General features: G+C 45.5%; 1 protein-coding gene and 2 pseudogenes across 1 annotated transcript in view; 1 reads left to right on the top strand and 2 right to left on the bottom strand.

Annotated features, from left to right (window-relative positions):
- Window positions 1-12,921, bottom strand: part of LOC132533722 (polycomb protein EED-like) — a 385,841-nt gene that overhangs the window by 150,278 nt on the left and 222,642 nt on the right.
- Window positions 1-12,921, bottom strand: part of LOC132533990 (polycomb protein EED-like) — a 474,032-nt pseudogene that overhangs the window by 378,046 nt on the left and 83,065 nt on the right.
- LOC132533980 (NADP-dependent malic enzyme, mitochondrial-like) overlaps window positions 1-12,921 on the top strand; it is a 37,326-nt pseudogene that overhangs the window by 11,314 nt on the left and 13,091 nt on the right.

Raw genomic sequence — 12,921 nt, 5'->3', positions numbered from 1 at the left:
TTATCAAGCAGAGAATGGCTCCTGGCATGTTCAAAATATCCTTTTTTTAAAAATTTTGCAATTGGGGGCTGGAAGTAGCCTACCTGGTAGAGTACACATTACCAAAAGTAAAGGCCCGGATTCAAGACACAGGACCCCAGCATGGGGCGGGGGTAGGAGGGACACTATATGAGTAGTGAAGCAGTCCTAAATGCTGTCTCTTTCTCCCTCTCTGTCTCTCTCTCCTTCCTTCCCTCTCTCATTCTACCTTTCACCTTCTGTTTTAAAAAAAAGCCACTAGGAATGGTGGAGTCAGGCAGGCATATATCAGTGATAACCCTGAAAACCCTAATGACAAAAAGAAAGGGCAGCAGTTGGGGGGCCAATTGGACATATACCTTGTCATCCCCATGACACAGGCACCACATGGGAAGTGCTATGACATGACAGCAGAGGAAGCTCCAGTGCAATGGTGTCTTTATATGAAAGAAACAGTTGCCATGAATTATGAAACCATATATGTATAAAACTTCAGCTATGAAAAAAATTAAAATTTAATACATAAAAATAATGAGAGAGGAAGTCAGGCGGTAGCAGCAAAGCAAGTTAAGTGCACATGGCAGAAAGTTCAAGGACCTGCATAAGGATCCCAATTCAATCCCCAGCTCCCCACCTGCAGGGAGAGTCACTTCATAGGCAGTGAAGCAGGTCTGCAGGTGTTTATCTTTCTCTCCCCATCTTTGTCTTCCCCTCCTCTCTCCATTTCTCTCTGTTCTATCCAACAAAGATAATGACTACAACAATAAAACAAGGACAACAAAAATGAATAAGTAAATAAATAAATATTTAAAAACAATTTGAAAAGAAAAGGAACACCCACTGCCCTAGTTTCTCCCTGAGTTTCTTTCATTTTCTGCCTACCAAAGACTGGCTGACGCTTAATGCTATGGCTCAGCCACTGGCACTGGGCCAGAGCTGAAGAAGTGGCCTAAGGGGGATTTCGAGGGTCTTTCAGCAAAATTCCATCTGATCCCCCAATCACTGTCATACTCTGCAGGAGAGAGCTGGGTGCAAGAGACAGGATAGTGTGGGGCCACTTACCCTGGGGCTTGACTCATGGGTTTCAATCACTGGATGGACTAGCTCTTATTAAAGTACAGTTCTGTATGCAAGAGAGAGATCATCTGATCACTGCACTGACCCATAGAGAATTCAAGTCCTGCACTCTGCCATTTGAATATATATATATATATATATATATATATATATATATATATATATATATATATATATATTTCATTTTATTGAGAGAAAGACAAGAGCACTGCTCATCCCTGACTTTAGGTGGTGCTGGGTGTTGAACCTGGGACCTCAGAGACTCCAGCATGAAAGTCTTCTGCATGAACATTGTGCTGTCTCTCTTCCCCCACTCCCACCCCTAGTCAGTATTTTTTAAAGGCATGTGGAGATTTACATACACAAAATAATGTCTAAGATGTACATGAGTGGAAATTTTTTGGCATACCGAAGGAGCAGCTTGTATTTGGGGAGGCAGGGAACACCCTACATGCTCCTATGAGTGTGGACACAGGGACTGGAGTGTCAGGGGACTGACAGGCCTCATGTAGATGCATTCCTATTTCCCACTGGAGCCAGAGGGGGATGAAGTTTCGCAACTCCAACAGGATGTCCTGAGCTTGAGACCCTTCAGCTAAAGGCAGTGCTCCCTGGCAATGGAAACAAATGGACCTGAGTTTCTTTTTGATCAGCCCTTGACCTTTTCTTCCCTTGGTCCTGGCCATCCTGGCTACAGCAATCAAAAGAAGAGGTGTAGGGAAAATTTCCTAACCCAAAAGGGAAATGTGTGTATGCAGGCATGTGGCCCAGACCTTTCCTCAGATAATCTTGCTCTCCTACTGACTTGTGAAATGCCCTCAACCTGATGTCCCCTCAAGCTGACCAAAGCCTCCATCCCAAAAGAGAAGCTTCTTGAAAGAGGCTGCAAAGGGCATAGGTGTTCTCAAAGGTTCTAGACTAGGGCGTGAGTGAAGACTCATTGTAGAATAGCTTCAATGAAAGTACAGACTGCCTGTTCAGCAAAGAAGCTCAGCACCAACCAACTGGTCTACCCAGCTCCAACTTAGACCCCTTCTCTGTGTGAGTCCACTGCACTGGATGGGATTCCTTTAAATTCTCCTACTAGAATGTCCTCAGAGGTTTAAAAAATGTTTTGTTTGTTTGTTTATTCATGGAGTTGAGAGAGAGAACCAAAGCATCACTCTGGATACTGCCATTCCAGTGATGGAACTTAGAATTCATGCTTGATAGTAGTGCACCTTATAGCAGCATCTTCTGAGACACAGAGCATATTTTCAGAGATCCCGGGCAATCTGAGAGCACTGAGTGCAAAATGCATCCTGGAGCCTGTTGACCTCTCCCACCTGGTGAAAAGTCAGGGGGGAACGAAGGTCATGGTCCACTTCATCCTGACTTAAGAGCACTTTCACTGGGGCCAAGCAGTAGTGCACCCACTGAGCACACACATTACCAGGTGCATGGATCCAGGCTCAAGCTCACGGTGGTCCCAACCTGCACAAGTCATAAAGTAATACTGCAAATGTTTTTCTTTCTCTAGCCCTCTCTATCCCTCTCTCCCTCTCAGTTTCTACATATCCAAGTATACATGTTCTAGTATTCTCTTTCAGTAACTGGCAGATACCACATGACCAATCAATTAGCTTGGTTTTTCCCCTCCTTCATACAAACTCTTGCTTCCTTTTTCAAGTCCTCCCAAACATCTTCACCTCTGGCCACCTGCCCCAGTGTCTGTCCTTCCCTGGCTATTTCTGTTTATCCCTGTGGTTCTACCTGGGCATAAGCATGGAACAGACAGATTCATTGGCTGCTAGTGACTTACAAGCTATGTCTTCTCTCTGTGTCACTGTCACTCATCTTTGGATCTCTGTTCCTACCTGTTACTACTACCCCATCACTACCACCACCATGCTCCTTCCCCACCCCTCCACTGCCCTGTACTATTCCTTTCCACACCATCACTGATGACCTCTGAGCAGGGCACCTCTCAGACTCCCAGTTCCACACATTTTGTTGTCTCTAAGTTTGGCTTCCTGTGACCAGGACATATGTTTCCTTCTCTCCTCACTAAGTACTTCACTCTGTTCTCCTTAAAACTCTAGTTCTTGGCACCAGGAGTCTGTGAGCTCTGTCTAGCCAAGCTTCTGAGATAAATTAAAGTGGGAAGAGCCCTCCCTCCACTCACAAATAACTTCAAGATTGTCCTCAGACCTCTGCATGGAAAACTGCCCCTTTAATGACAGTGTGAAATGGGACTCTGGGTGTGGAGGAAAGCAGTTTAACCTTGGCTCCCAAGCTGCTGCCTCAGTGGGTCTTGAGAGCATCTCCCCACACCTGTTTCACCCCTCAACAAATAATAAAAACAGAAAACAAAAAACTGAGGCACAAAACACAAACATGAATGACTAAGAGGACAAAAGTAATCCTGGTCCACTTTGTAAAAAACAAGCCAGTAGGGTCTTTTTCTCTCACTGTCTCATTCATACTTACACATAAGTCACCTATTTGAGTGGGCCACTGGGTCAGAAACATACCAATTGCAGGCTCTTATGTATAAGGAATACTTGCTTTGGATAAACCAGAAACTCATGTTAGAGCAGAGCTGTGTTCCAAAAGGCATAATGCCCAAAGGTCCATATTATGTTCAGGCTTTCTACATGTTTTCTTATTTTATAAAGTGGTGGTGTGAGGGGGTCTACAGCATAGCTTTGAAAGAACGTTGTGACATGTTAAGTGTGACTTCTTGAGATGGGAAGGGGGTATTCAAAGCCTCTGCTATTATTATTTTTGGAGTCATAAACATTACAGTAGAAAAAGAAAACCCTTTGTAACTCATTCTGAGTTTTCTTGTCACTTTTTATGGTTGTCACATAACAGCTGAAACCACATTGACCTCCCCTACTCTAGATGGAAGCATCTGGGAGTTGCCAAATGAGGATTTTTTCAAATGCTGAAGTCATCTGATGTTTGGGCTGGGGTGTCAGGTTAAGCAGAAATTTTCATCTTTGGGAGCCTTTCTGATTCTTCTGTTGCTTATAAACTGTGCCATTGGCTGTGATAAGATCCTGTCAGCTTTTCAATGAGCATTCGCTTGTCTGCATGAGCACAACATGTTTCTTCTCCAGCTGTTTGCACACCTTATTCTCTCCAAGGAGAAGAGCTGGAAACATTCCCCCATAATCCTTAGAATTTGACTTCATTTTCTCTTGCAAGAAAAAAAATAGCACCTTAGGACCAAAGCCGCTAAAGTAGTAGATAATGTTTGCACATTTCAGGAAGGAATAAAGCATCAAAATGTCAAGAAACCTGTTTTAGCTTCTTCTGTGTTAACAGAGACGTATCTTCTTTTTTAATTTTTTATATTTTATTTATTTATTTTCCCTTTTGTTGCTCTTGCTGTTTTTGTTTTCAATTGTTGTTGTAGTTATTAATGTTGTTATTGATATCATCGTTAGATAAAACAGAAAGAAATTGAGAGAGGAGGGGAAGACACATAGGGAAAGAGAGAGACAGACATATGTAGACCTGCTTCACACCTGTAAAGTGACTCCTATACAGGTGGGAAGCCAGTATGACAGTCCTTGCACTTTGTGCCACATGCACTTAACCCGCTGTGCTACCACCTGATTTCCAGAGATCTACTTCTAAAGGGATTACTGTCTTAAGAGTAATTCCCAGGAGCTCCACTTCCTCAGAGCCCTGCCCTAATAGGGAAAGAGAAAGACAGGCTGGGAGTATGGATCAACCTCTCAACGTTCATGTTCAGTGGGGAAGCAATTACAGAAGCCGGACCTTCTACCTTCTGCACCCCATGGTGACCCTGGGTCCATATTCCCATGGGGTTAAAGAATAGGAAAGCTATGAGGGGGATGGGATATAGAGATCTAGTGGTGGGAATAGTATTCCTCTTATCCTATGGTATTGTCAGTGTTTCCATTTTATAAGTAAATACATTTTAAAAAGAAAAAAAAGTGAATAACTCACACCCAGGGACCAGGCAATGGCACACTTGGTTAAGAACACACATTACAGTGCACACAAACAAAGGTTTAAGCCCCTGGTCCCCACCTGTAGGAGGAAAACTTCACAAGTAGTGAAGCAGTGCTGCAGGTGTATCTCTGTTTATCATCATCATCATCATCATCATCATCATCATCATCATTATTATTATTTTACCAGTATACTGAATAACTCTGGTTTGTGGTGGTGTGGTGTCAGTGAAAGTTCACGGCACCAGTATGCTGGGCTAGCTTTGTAGAGGGAGACAGATGACCAGGGACACATGGCTGAGCAGGGAAGCAATATTTCTACAGGGCCCTCTGACTCTCAGGCATTAAAAACATTTCCTCACTGGTTCTAAGAGGACAGGTTCCCTTTTGCCAAAAAATGTGTGGAATGGAGGTTTTTGTCAGCAACAGAGAGCCTTTGTTGCAGAGTTGAAGATACAGACACACCCCTCCCCACCACCCCCCGATTTCATTAAGTTTTCCTTTTGTGTTTGACCCAATGTCAAGAATCCCAGTCCAATGTTTTCTGTTTGAGTGGGTTTTGTCAGTCTCTCTTGTCTAATTCTATTTGAGGAGAGTTCTAGGGGTCACTCACTCCTTTGCAGGCTTAGATAAGGCCTAAGGGACATTTACATTCTCCTAAGTGGAATGGTCTTGGTTTCTTTTTCCTCTCATGTAACTTCATTCTGAAAGTTGAGAGTTTTTTTCTGGCTCCTGATGGAAACTTCAGATGCTGCTGTGATTAACAGGCCTCTTTTGGGTGGAGATAGCATTGCCTGTAATTCCCCTTATGAAATCTCAGCAGACCAGATTCTAAGAAATGCACCATATGCCAGCACTTGAGTTCATAACCCCAGTCCCCACCTGCATGGGGAAGCTTCATCGGTGGTACAATAGTGCTATAGGCTCTCGTCTAAGTATCTTGCTCTGCCTCCCTCCCTTCCTACTTATCTCTATCACTTTTCCTCATGATCTCTCTCTCATCTCTATCAAAAAGAAGGAAAGAGTGATAAGAGAAGAAAGAGGGGAAACTGTGGGTGCCTCTGCTCATAGCTGCCACATGGTTGTTGTATTCACTTCCTAAAGTTACCACAACAAAATGCCCAAAACTCTGGCCAGAAAGGTGGATCCACAGGGAGAGCATATGCCTCCAAGCATGAGGCTCTGGGTTTGATCCCCAACACTACACAACAGCACCATGGACAGAGACAAAAGGGATTCATGAGTAGCAGGGCATGACTTTACCCTCCCCCACAATACTCTCCTTCTCTCTCTCTCTCTCTCTCTCTCTCAAATATATAGTAAAAATTGGGTCGCATGCATGAGCAGTATTCCATTTTGTAAATAGACCACAGCTTTTCTAGCCACTCAACTGTCATTGACATCTATGCAATTACAAACTATGCAGCTGTGAATATATGTGTTGTTTTCGCCGGGGCTGGCTTCACGGTTGGGTAACAGACCACCAGAAACACACGGCTGAGCTGAGAATGCAGTCTAATCTTTATTTATGAGCGGGAAATGTGCTCCTCCATCTTTCTCCTCCAGAGGAAGCGTGGAACTCAGGAAGTACATAGGAAAGGGCATGGGGAGAAGGAAGAAACTAGCAAGGGCTAAACCAAATCTCCCAGTGGGGGAGAGTGAGACCAAAGCAATATAACAGAAAAGACTATGTAAATAGACCACAATGTCAAGCAATGTAACAGAAGCAGAACTAGATCCCAGAAGCAGAACTAGAAGCATACCAACATATATGTGTATAAAGATCTCTTTGGAGCTGGTGTTTCTGTGTTCTTTAGCTAGATCCCTAGGAAAGGAACTGATAGATCAGAGGACATATCTGTTTCTAGTGTTCTGAAGAGACTACAGGGGCTGGGTGGGGGCACACCTGGTAGAGCACACACATTACACGGAGCCTGGTTTATTTTATATGTGTCAACAACTATAGTGTACACCATTATCCCCCAATAAAATGATTAAAAAGATTTATAAAAAGAAAGATAAGAAGAATCAAAAGAATCTCCAAACTGCTTCCCACAGGGCTTGGATTTGCATTCTCCCAGCTGTATAGAAGGCTTTCCTTCTCCCCATCCCCTTGCTAGCACTTGGTGTTTCTGTCCTTTCTGATGTCTGACATCCTCACAGCTGGCATCTCTTTGTTGTTCTTACTTGCATTTCTCTGATAACCAGTGACTAAACGTTTATTCACATGTCTGTTGGCCATCAAGATCTCCACCTATCACAAGGAGATAAGAAACTGTCCTCAGGTGTCAGTAACTGTCCTGTAAACCATGATTTCTCCCAGGAAAATTGCTTGTGGTGGGGGATGGACTACAGAGCTGGCTCAGAGGCAGAGCACATGCATGAGTTTGATTCCTCAGTATCTTGTTTCTGAAAAATACATCAGAAACTTGTGGCTTCAAACAGTGAAATGTCTCATCTCACTGCTGGAGGCTTGCATCCTGGAATGAAGGTAATGGTAGGGTCATGAGCTTTCTAAAAGCTATGGGGGTGTCCTGTCTTGTCTCTGTAGCTTCTGAACTTCACAAGTAAGCCTAGTCCCTGTTTATTGTGGATTCTGCTGCATTCACCCAGTCTGCCATCATCACTACATGTCCATTTCTACCTGTGAGTCTCTCTCTTCCCCTCTTCTCAGGAGACAACCAATAGACTAGATGACAGTGCCTCTTACCTTGAATGTGTCGGCAAAAACCCAATTTCTTTTTTTTTAAATTTTTTATTTAAGAAAGGATTAATGAACAAAAACATAAGGTAGGAGGGGTACAACTTCACACAATTCCCACCACCCAATCTCCATAACCCACCCCCTCCCATGATAGCTTTCCCATTCTCTAGCCCTCTGGGAGCATGGACCCAGGGTCGTTGAGGGTTGCAGAAGGGGGTCTGGCTTCTGTAATTGCTTCCCCGCTGAACATGGGCGTTGACTGGTCGGTCCATACTCCCAGTCTGCCTCTCTGTTTCCCTAGTAAGGTGTGTCTCTGGGGAAGCAGAGCTCCAGGACACATTGGTGGGGTCTTCAATCCAGGGAAGCCTGGCCAGCATCCTGGTGGCATCTGGAACCTGGTGATTGAAAAGAGAGTTAACATACGAAGCCAACAATTTGTTGAGAAATCATGGATCCCAAGCTTGGAATAGTGCAGAGGAAGTGCTAGGGAGGTACTCACTGCAAACTCTAATGTACTTCTGCTTTCAGAAAAACCCAATTTCTAAGTAAGATCACTGGGATTAGGGTTTCCACATGTCAGTTAGCTGGATCCAGTTCCTCCGAGGGGTTCGCAGGAAATATCTGGCTATAGTATCACTCTCTAGCAAAAGTAACCCTCCTCCATCCTCATTTATGGACTGCTAGGTCATGCCCCTGGCACATTTTATCCATGTCATTCTCATTTTGAGGTGACTCTGATCATATGTCCAGAGGCTTTATTCACTCAAAAGAAAAATACAAACAGAAACATAAGAAAAGATGCAGACCGGTGCACTTGTGTGTATGTTAGTGTCCTGGATCCAGAAAGCTCACAAGTGCCCTGTGGAGGGTGATTATAGGGTAGGCTATGGGGGTGGCACCAGTGAGAAGACAGGTATTTTCTGGCCCTACAGAATAAACAGTCTAGTGGGAGGCTGTTTGCACTCAAGATGTGGCTTCCTAAATGATAACCTCTAGCCAGGCCTGAGAACAGTATGGTGATGTGCATGCCTGGGTTCTGGTGCCCTCTGGTGACTGTGGCTGTGTCTCTTCTAGTGGGCTGTTCATCACCATTCATGACAAGGGCCACATTGCCACCATGCTCAACTCCTGGCCTAAGGATGACATTAAGGTAGGTTTCTTCTCTTCTGTGCTGTTGCTTTGTGGTGTACTGGGTCCTTTCAGCCTGGACCAGAAAGAAAGCCACCACAGCACTAAAAGGAAGAGTCAACACACCTGTCCCAGTTATGACAGGCTCACACACCTGTCATAGCTACGCAGGGAAAGGCCTGACAGAGGGAGAGTGGGCCAGAGCAAGGCTACCAGGGATATCAGGGGCTAAGGGTCTGAACCCATATCCTGGTGCATGGTAACCTTGGCTTCTCTGAAGGATGATGACAGATGGGTTCCCTCCACTGAGCCTGCAGCAACCAAAAACCCTCAGAGGGGAGTCGAGGGGACAGAGGACCACGCTGGCTCAGATAGGCTGTCATCCAGAGAAGGACCTCTGCAGGAGCACTCCCCTGTCTTGCAGGCTGTGGTGGTGAACACATCCTTGGCTTGGGGGACCTGGGAAGCTATGGCTTGGGCATCCCTGTGGGCAAACTGGCACTATACACAGCATGACGGGGGTGTCTACCCACACCAGTGTCTGCCTGTGATGCTGGATATGGGCACCAACAACCAGATAATGCTCCCAATCTGGGTCACAAGGGCAGGGATGCTTCTGCCTCAGGGCACCTCCTCTGCACAGGCCACACAGGAGAAGGATAGAGAGAGACACACAGGCAGAAAGAGAGAGATGCCAGGTCAGGCAACATATGTAGATGCCAGACCAGGCAACATATGTGTCCAGCAATGAAGTAGTTACAGAAGCCAGAACTCCTTTGTTCTGTCTCCCCAAAAGAATTTTGGTTCATACTCCCAGAGGGGGCAAATGTTAAGGGAAGATGACCTGAATTCCACTGGGATCTGAAATGTTTGTCACCAAGAATCTTTATTTCTATACCATCACTGAGAGGGAAGAGAATCTCAAAAAACAGAGGAAGTCAGGTACTGTTTTGCTTCTCTGGGAGAAAAGAGGGAAAAGGAAGGACATTTGGAAAAAGTAATAGGTGTAAATGTGACTTAGAAAGGAAGTGAATAAATAATAGAAATGAATAAAAGTGGGCAAAAAATAAAACTACATACACATATATACACACACACACACATACACACACACACAGAGAGAGAGAGAGAGAGAGAGAGAGAAATATATACTCAACCCACACCTATGACCTCAGAACTATGGTAATTTCTGCAGTAGATGGATGGAAACACAGAACTCTGGTGGTAGGGATGGTATGGAATTAGACCTCTATTATCCTATAATTTTGTAGCACACTATTAAGTCACTAATAAAACATCAAATTAAAAGGAATCAGGAAAAGAAGCCAGACCAAGTAAGACAAGGGCCTGGCCCAGGTGTGAGCCCCCACACCAAACAGGGATGCTTGGCACTAAGGGAAATTCAGGTGCTGTGGTATCTTTTCTCCTCCTTCACCACCTCCTCCTTCTCATTCCTCTCTCTCTCTCTCTCTGTCTCTCTCTCTCCCTCTCTGAAAAACTTGGTCCTGGGCAATGAAATTGTGCATGCCTTAGTCCTGGTTCCAAACAGCTAAAGTCATGGAGAACATGGAGAGAAATGGTGAAAGTAGCATAGTGGTTCCCATTCTAGACTCTTTTCTTCAGTCTTTTTTCCACCAAAGCCATCCTTAAGTCCAAAGATACCTTTCCCAGCCACTAGAATTCAGCTGTTTGTTTGCTTGTCTGTCTGTCTGTTTGATTGTTTTACCAGGGCACCAATCAGCAATGGCTAAGGATTCAACCTGTGACCTTGGAGACTCAGGCATGGGGTGTTTTTGGTATTACTATTAAGCTGTCTCCTTTGCCTCCCCGCCCAAAGGTGTCATTTGATTGGATGCTGGGTGTATCCAGAGTTCCATAAGGAAATTCCCTCCCACAACCGGACTCAGGAAGTTTCTCATCTCCTGGCAAATAGAAACCTGGTTCTAGCACTGAGTATCTATGGATCAGTGTTTGTGTTCCATCCTGATTATCTTCTTACGATAAATTCTTAGAAACATAAGGCTGGGAGGGATAGCACAGGGATTCTACACAAATACTTTCCTGCCTGAGGCTCTGAGGTCACAGGTTCAACCCCCAATCACACCATAAACCAGAGCTAAGCAGTGTTGAAGGGGAGGTAGAAAGAGAGAAAAGAAAGAAGGAAGAAAGAGAGAGAGAGAGAGACAGAGAGAGAGAGACACAGAGAGAAAGAAATGAAGGAAGGAAGGAAGAAATAAAAGGAGAAAGGAGAAGAAAGATCCTGCAGGTGTGGAGGGGAGGCAAACGTTAGAAGCTGTACTCCAGTGTCTCTCTTCTGTCTGACTCTCTCTACCTCTGAACCTGTATCTAAAAGAAAAACAGTTGTGGAGAGAGGCAGGCAGTGGTGCCCCTGGTTTAGCACACACTGCAGTGTGCAAGGTTCTGGGTTCAAGCCCCTGGTCCCCACCTGCAGGGGCAAAACATCACAAGTACTGAAGTAAAGCTGCATGTGTGTCTCTGTCTCTTTCCTTCTCTATCTCCCTCTCCCCTTTCAATTTCTCTCTGTCTCTATCCAGCAATAAATAAAAAAAATGAAGTTATAAATTACAAAAAGGAAGAAAAACAATTGATTGCTGGAACCAGCAGTTTTGTTGTGCAGGAACCGAGCTCCGAAACCAATGCTGTGTCAAAATTTAAACAAAGAAACAAATAACTGAGCTGGCTTGGAGGTGCAGAGTAGCCCCCTAGGCTGGAAGCTTAGCCCCCAGGCCCCTTCAGCACAGATCATCACCTCCCAACCCCACATCCATCCTTCCCACTGGGCTGCCATCCTGAATAGTCTGTCAGTCTGTCTTTCTGCCCCAGGAGCTGCTGGGTGACCCCCTGTACATAGCCTGTGGCAGGAGCATGTACATGGGGAAGATTAGGATTAAGACCAGATGCTGGACGAGTTCATGGATGCAGTCACCCACAAGTGAGAGACACAAGCCCCTGTGATGTTGTGGGGCAGGAAGGGGCTCTGAGAACAAACTGAGGTGGGGGAGTGCTCAGGGGGGATGAGGAATGGAGACTGCCTCACCTTTGAACTCAGAGACAATCAGGGCCATCAATGGTGAGTGTGTGTGGGGTTTGGAGGTGAGTGGTTACTGAAACACATGGGGGAGGGAACCCAGCATCTAAAGTCCAAAGAGGGAAACCTCCAGGCCTGAGCTGTTCTGACTGGAGGCAGGCTATAGGATGTTATGAGTGGAGGGGAAATGTGTCCTTCCCACAGAAGGTTCTAGCATTTAGGATACCTCACCCCTACCTGGGGCCAGGTTGAGTAAGTGAGCAGGTCCTGTGGATGCTGGCTGTAAGATTAATGAGGGGACATCTCTGCCCTGGAATGATGGTGCCCTCACTTTGCGGAGAACTGCCCAGGGAAGTCCAGCTAAGGCCAGTGAGTTGCTCACTCTGTCTTGCCCCAAATCCCATCAACCAGCTACACACACATACTTGGAACCAAAAAGAAAGATCCAGAAAAAGGAGCTGAAAATGTACCTGAAGGGACGAGTATGCTGAAGAGGACACATGAGGCTGAGGCTCAAAGGGGCAGGAGTGTGGTGGATGTGTGGAGAAGAGCCAGAGGGATGTCATCCAGAAATGCCCACAGAGGTTGTCCTCTGGCCTAAATAAGCCAGCGCTGCCCACAGTGCTCTGGCTTCTCTTGGAGCAGAGCCCCCCGACACAGGATGAGGAACTGAATGAACTGCGTGTCTCAGTGGCTCTTCAGGGACTTTTCAAGGAGCTGGGAGTAGCTGAAAGTGCTGGGTTCAAATCCCAGCACCACATGGGAGCATCCCAACACCAGGGAAATTTTATGCCTGGTGGACCAGTGCTGTTTCTTTCTGTTTTATGCCTGACCCCCAACAAAAAATAGGGAGCAACAAGGCACTATGGGGCTTGTCTGGTAGAGTGCGTATGTTATAAGGCCAGAGGACCCTGGTTTGAATCCCAAGCCACTATCTGTGAGCACCTGCAGGGGGGACACTTCCTGTGCAGAGGAGC

This window comes from Erinaceus europaeus, chromosome 17 (genome assembly GCF_950295315.1).
Source record: "Erinaceus europaeus chromosome 17, mEriEur2.1, whole genome shotgun sequence".
NCBI lineage: Eukaryota > Metazoa > Chordata > Mammalia > Eulipotyphla > Erinaceidae > Erinaceus > Erinaceus europaeus.
This window is presented reverse-complemented; position numbering and strand designations above follow the sequence as displayed.